Raw genomic sequence first — 6,493 nt, 5'->3', positions numbered from 1 at the left:
TGACTCCAAATGAATGATAATGTTGCTCTGTCTCTGTAGATAAGCGACTGTGCTAACAGATCGATAAATCACAACTGACTCGCACTGAATAGAAACCTGCCCCTGCACTCTGCTCTCTGTGGGTTCAACTTGTCGACTCACCTGTCAAAGGCAACAAAACACTTTACTGACTTTACTGATCTGTGATACAGAGGTACAACAAGTTTTTATCCCAGAGAGAGCAGCAGTTTTGTGCCATTGTAATTTACTAATGATGTGTGTTACAAACCGCACCAGAAATAGCTTGTTCACAAAGTTGTATTTGCTATCTCAAGGTTGAAAAAAAGTGAACAAGGAACAATTTGATTTGTTGTGTATGTAAAAAAAACTCTGCTCCCTCTCTATGAAACCAGAATCATTTGGACTATAGGCACCCTCGTTCAAATATCAGCTGCTGGTTCCTTGTCAAGCAATTTCCTCACACAGTTCCTTTAAATTAAGTAGTTTGAAAAACATTTAGACATTTAATTTACTGACAAATTCTGTATTATTGTCATATTTTATCAGATCCCACTGTTTGCCCTCAGACCGTCAATGTTTATTTTTCCCAGGACTCATGCTTGCAGGAGAGCGTTGTGTGTGCTCCTCTTCTTTCCTCCAACATGTCACTCTGTCTCCAGCAGCTGTCTCTTACTAATGGCCTCGACCTTTCTGCTCCTCCACTCTCCTTCTAGCCCTGCCATCATTACCACAGCTCACTGTCACACTCTTTGCTGCTCACTCACTGTCTCTGTGGGATAATTAACCTAATTGGACTTCAAGACATTGATGGACATCAGGGTGAAATGGGGTAAAATTGTGACTCAGCAAAGAAAGATATTAATAATAATGATGATGGTTGTTATAATTGGCCACTGTGAGAGTCCTAAAGATGTGTGATTATGATAATAGTTGTAAGGATGATGATCATGTTATAGAAACTACAAAGGTGAAAATATGATGATGAAACTTAATCATCTGAATAAAGAGAAACTTATTCTTTTGGGGGCAATTACACAGCTTTACTGTGGAAAGAAAAAAATCAATTATCTTTATCAATGCACACACAGAGAAGTACACTGATTCAGACTAAAGAGAGGTTTTGATTCTTTCATTCATCATCCTCTGCAGCAAAATGTCACTCAGCACAGTACTGGTTATCAGCTGAGTATACAGTACACTAATTACATGAACTTCTGGATATTATATTACTATAATACTCATCATCAACTCTCAATATACTTAAGCCATTGGACCATAGAGTCACTGCTAGCCACTGTTGGTTGGGTGTGAAGACTACAAGTTTGTAGCTCACTCCTCATTTCTGCTTCAGGCTGCATCAATTGTGACTGTAATTTTTATTTTTTTTATGAGTCCACAGTGCTCAGTGGAGTACTGTTTTAAAGCATTAACACTGGACAATTTAATCCAGAGATGAAAGGGGAAAAGGAATCTAATCTAATTTCCTAGTTAGTGTTTGTTGTGTGAGTGTCAGCAAGTCATTACATACTTTAAATAGCGTGTTTGTCAGAACTACTCTCTCATCTGTAACAGTTTTCTACAGACATGTGATGCTGCCATGGGTGAAATGTGTTAAATCAGTTTTGAAACTTTGTATTAAATTTGTGTAACCACTATAACCGTATCCACACTTCAGTGTATATTTATTTTGAAAAAGCAAGTATTTCATATATTTCTCATCCATTTTACTGCTGGCATGTTCAGTGGGCCCTGACGCACCCAGACTATAACTCACAACTGAAGAACTGAAGACACAACGAGTACAACCTTACATCTCCTCCTTTTTTTTACATCAGCACACTGAACCAAGATAAAGATGATGATGCTCTGAAGGAGGACAGGGGCCCTGACGTTGATAATTAAGATGATGAAGGGCAGGTGCAGGTCGTGCACTGGACCTTCACAGCTTAGGTGCAAACACTGGCTGGTTGCTAGGCAACCGTGTCCACAGGGGGGTCCTTGTAAGGCCTGGAGCTGGGGTGAGACAAGGGGTTGACACAACTCTACCTTCAAACCCCACAGCACACTAAAAATAGATTGGTGTGTGTGTGTGTGTGTGTGTGTGTGTGTGTGGAGTAAGTACAGTGGAGAAAATGACAGACAAAAACAGAGATATGTGGAATAAGTGACATCAAGTGTACGAAGAAGGATGGGGGAGAAGATTTGGGGGAAAGTGATACAAGCTAATGAGTGGAGGCAAAGTGTGATGCATTAGCCAAGTGGTGCGTAAGGCTGCTGTAATATCGAGCTTTTTTCTATCTGTCTTCTCTGAAAAAGCTTCATCCCCTTCTGCCTTACTTTCCCTGTGCACACACTCACACACACACCCATCTCCTTTTATAAAAATACCCAAGGACAATCCTCACTATTAATAGGAAGTGTTGTCAACTGGCTCTGGAGAAATGGGACCTTCTGTTCAGCTAACTATTTTTGCGGTCCTTTGTAGCCATGACCCCTTAAACTGTCAATTACATCCATTTTCCAGACTATTAAAGACAATATAAACGTGTTTCAGATACACTACATAGACAACAAACAATTCAGTTTCAATAAAATAAACATAATAATGCATCAGAATGTTTCAAGAAGTAACCATAAAAGAGGAAAAAGACTTTCTTAGTACAGTGAAAAAATATGATAATTTAATCCAGCATTAAAATATTAAATCTCTTCAAATGTTTTAATTCCTCAGAAGCCATGCTCTGGGTGCCCACCATAAGCTCCCACAGGAAATTGTTCCAGAGCAGCAGTGATGGACTCAGTGTTATATTATTTACTTGGCTCCTCTTTCAGCACTGGGCTCTTTTGTTTCCAGCTCTGGAGCGGTAATCGAGCTCCACGCATACTGCAGGTGATTTATAGGCCCCGGGGTCGACATCCAGTAGCCCTGCCCTCAGCTATCCCCCCACTGCTACAATGTGCCTGCATGTACAGTAAATTAACCTCAATTCACCACTGACACCTTGGATCAGAATTATTGAGAGGACACAGTGCATGAACACTAGTACCAAAAGTTTTAATTTGATTTTGGTTGATAGCTATTTAGGCACATGCACACCCTGAGCCATTCACCACTGACTAATGAGATATGTGAAAACTGCTTTTACATTACAGAATTTTAAGGTTAGTATATAAACAATCAGGCATTGTCATAACTGGGATCTTATTAACTTCAGAAACAACAGTCTGAACAACAGTAGACAAAAGCAGGCTTCTAACCAGCTGAAATGATATTGAAATGATACAGCCAGCAACAAATTAAGTTAATGTTAGCATTATGAGTTGATTGAAAACTCTGTCACCAGCTGATTTGTTAAAGTTTCAAGCTGACTTGTTGAATTTCTTGAAACAGTATTGTTCTTGAACTGTTAGACTGACATAACCCTGTTTAGCTGCTTAGCTTACATGGATGACCAAGATTTGCTTTATTGTTCATATTTCTAGTCTTACAAGAGAAAAAACTTCAAGAATGTTCAAGAGTGGCAAATGAGTGTACATTTTCCTAAATCCAATTGGACAGGACAGAGCTGCTAACATTAGCTTAAACTCTGCCATAGCAGCAGGATGAGCTTCCATACAGTGGACTAATACTATACACAGTGGATGAGCTAGTCGTCAACAGGCATTTCTTGATGTAACCTGTAATCCCACACAATATATGTGACATGAAATGTCCCTGTCCCCTGTAAGATAGTTAGCTGGACAAGCTAGTAGTTGCAGCCAACGCAGATACGGATAAACGCACTGTTTAATCTGTTCCATATACTTTTAGGCTTATATTGTTTGTTTTGTAAAGAATATAAAGGGGCACCACCCTCTTTGTTAAAGGAGATGCGTGCACACCACTTCAGCATCTGGAAGGAAACAAAAATCTGGTTAGAAATGTAGTTACACCAGGGTAAGGAGATGTCCCAAAAACTGTTGGATGTATGTATGGATTTACAAGCATTAATTTTAGAATTTAGTTATGACTTTCTCCTGTACTATTTGTTGACACTGAATGTAATTTACTGGAGGCCACGCCCACCATGGCCACATGACAATGCCCACCCTCAACTCCCCTGTCCAGAATTTCACCCATTCTCATCTGGCCACTGTTGGTTACATCTGTGGTGTGTGTGTATGTGTGGGCTTGTTTTCCTATATTTATGGGGTCAGAAAACCAGGAGCCCACTATACTTGTGAGGTCCAACAGCTCTGTGGGGACCAGAATGCTGGAACCCACAAGTTTAAATGGTCCTATGATGGTTAAGATTTGGTCCTATCAATTGGTCCTAAAAATCACAATTTTTCTTTGTTAATAATTATTCATGGATAACTTAAGCATTCTCCTATTGATGATTACTGTTATGGTGTAAGTGTGCATGTGCGTGCATGTGTGTGTGTACCCCAGGAATAGGGCTTGCATTGGGACAGCACTTAAAGCTTAGCACCATTCCAACTAAACACCTGTCACACAAACACACACACACTCTTGCATGTGCACTCACATTTGCATGCCCGCACACACACGCACCTGTCTGATGCATACCATACACTGTATCTGTCTGTCTGTCTGTCTGTCTGTCTTTCTGTGTGTCTGTGTGTCTGTCTCACATTCACACTTGAACATACTGTGACATACTCAGAAATGTTGACACTTGTGTCTGCAAGGTCACATTTCTATATTCTCTCACATGGCTGCTGTTACACTTGTTTTTCTGATTGCAGCCTGGAGGATGTGTGCATGTGTCTCAGAGCCTGCAGCCATACTGCCAGCAGCTTCTGACAGACGTTTTTGAGGGTTGGGTTTGTGTTTGTTGCTTTATGATAGAAGCCACCAATCAAATGCAAGTCAATTGTATACCTGCGGCTGGAACATCCTTCAGTATTCCTCATCACTTCATAAAGACGGTGACATGTTTTACATCTGTTTTCATCATATAAAAATGCTTAAAGAAATCACAAGGCTGAACAAAGAGTCTGTCTCGACCAGTCAATGAAACATAAACTTATTGTCACTGAGCTCTTCTGCTCACATTGTCTCTCTGAACTTCTTCAGAGTAAAGTTCCTCCATCTTGCTTAACAATCATCCATCATTCTGTCATCGCTGCTGTTTCTCCAACCCTGTGCACCCAGTCATTCCCAGCCTGCCTGCAGTCAGGCCCGTATATGGAGGGGCCATCCGGCAGGGGAGCCACAGGGTTAAATATACTCTGAAGCTCCGAGAATGCCAAACTCCTCCAACTAACCTGCCAGAGAGAGATGTACCGTGGGGCGGTAGGGGTACACAACGGGCACATGTGCTCATTGTCTCATTAGAGTAAGCATTTTCTGATTGTTGTGAGATGAAGTCAGATCTGTAAGGTGAGTTCAGGAATGCTAAAACTCTTATCCATCCACTGAGGAAATGCTCAGACATCTGAGCACACTGTATGAAATATTAGAGACAATTATATGTTTCATACAGTGCACTGAACATGTAAATGTAAGTAAAAACCAATATGACTGTTGGATTTTTCACATTAAATATACTCGCACACCAAATAACGACTTAAACCTTTGTTTTTCCTCTATGTTCTGTAGCTTTGAGGAAGCTTCAAAGAAACACTTCTGTTGCAATATTTGACAACAGCACTTATTCATTTTACTTTATCAGTTTATCCCATTGCTCAGTATATTGTTGTAAAACATTAAGTCTAAAACACTGTTGTTAAAGCTGCAAATGTTGCTATTTCAAAATTCACAAGTCCTCAGTGTCCTCAGTTGTAGCTATGACAGTGTGAGCACTTGCTTACAGGTCCCATCAAAGGACTACTTGTGTAATATTATGTAATTATCTAACAGTATTAATGGTCACTATGAAAGACACTATTGCTCATGGTGCTTGATATCAGTATTTTGAGCTAACTTGCATTGACTATAATTCAAAACCCAGACTTGTCTCCACACTTCTTGTTGAGATAACACCTTATAAGTCAAAGAGATTTCAGTGTGTAAGACAAGCAGTGCAGTAGCTGGTAATGAGCCATTAACTGGTATCATAAGTCTTATGAAAGACTGGACAGGGCTCTGTAAACAAAACCACACCACAGATCTTGGAGACACAGTGTAGAGTGTGTGTGTGAGTGTATGTTGGCTCTTCCTCACTGCAAAGCCCAGATCTTCTGAGGAGGAAGTGGCTCTTTATCAGTTTCCAGCCACTCCTTGGACCAGAGAGGAAGGAGGAAGGGGGGGCCTGAGATTTGGTGACATAACAGAGCAACACGAGAGCTTGGAGTGTGTCCTCACTTCATGTTGTCACGAATAGACTTACTTAAGAAAGCGCCTGGCCTTGGTTTACTTCCAGGGACAGTTTTTCGGGGCACGTGGCAGCAAAGTGATGAAGCAGGTCAAGGAGAGGACAGGAATCATGAGCTGGTGAAACAGAGAACAGGAAGGTTTCAGGCCAGAGATTGCTGGGACGACAGGAGT

The 6,493-nt window shown here is 40.8% G+C and overlaps 1 protein-coding gene across 1 annotated transcript in view; it reads left to right on the top strand.

Annotated features, from left to right (window-relative positions):
• atp2a1 (ATPase sarcoplasmic/endoplasmic reticulum Ca2+ transporting 1) overlaps positions 1-6,493 on the top strand; it is a 106,239-nt gene that overhangs the window by 75,616 nt on the left and 24,130 nt on the right. The window lies entirely within an intron of this gene.

Source organism: Lates calcarifer, linkage group LG11 (genome assembly GCF_001640805.2).
Source record: "Lates calcarifer isolate ASB-BC8 linkage group LG11, TLL_Latcal_v3, whole genome shotgun sequence".
NCBI lineage: Eukaryota > Metazoa > Chordata > Actinopteri > Centropomidae > Lates > Lates calcarifer.
The sequence above is the reverse complement of the archived record's forward strand: the minus strand, read 5'-3'. Positions and strand labels throughout refer to the sequence as shown.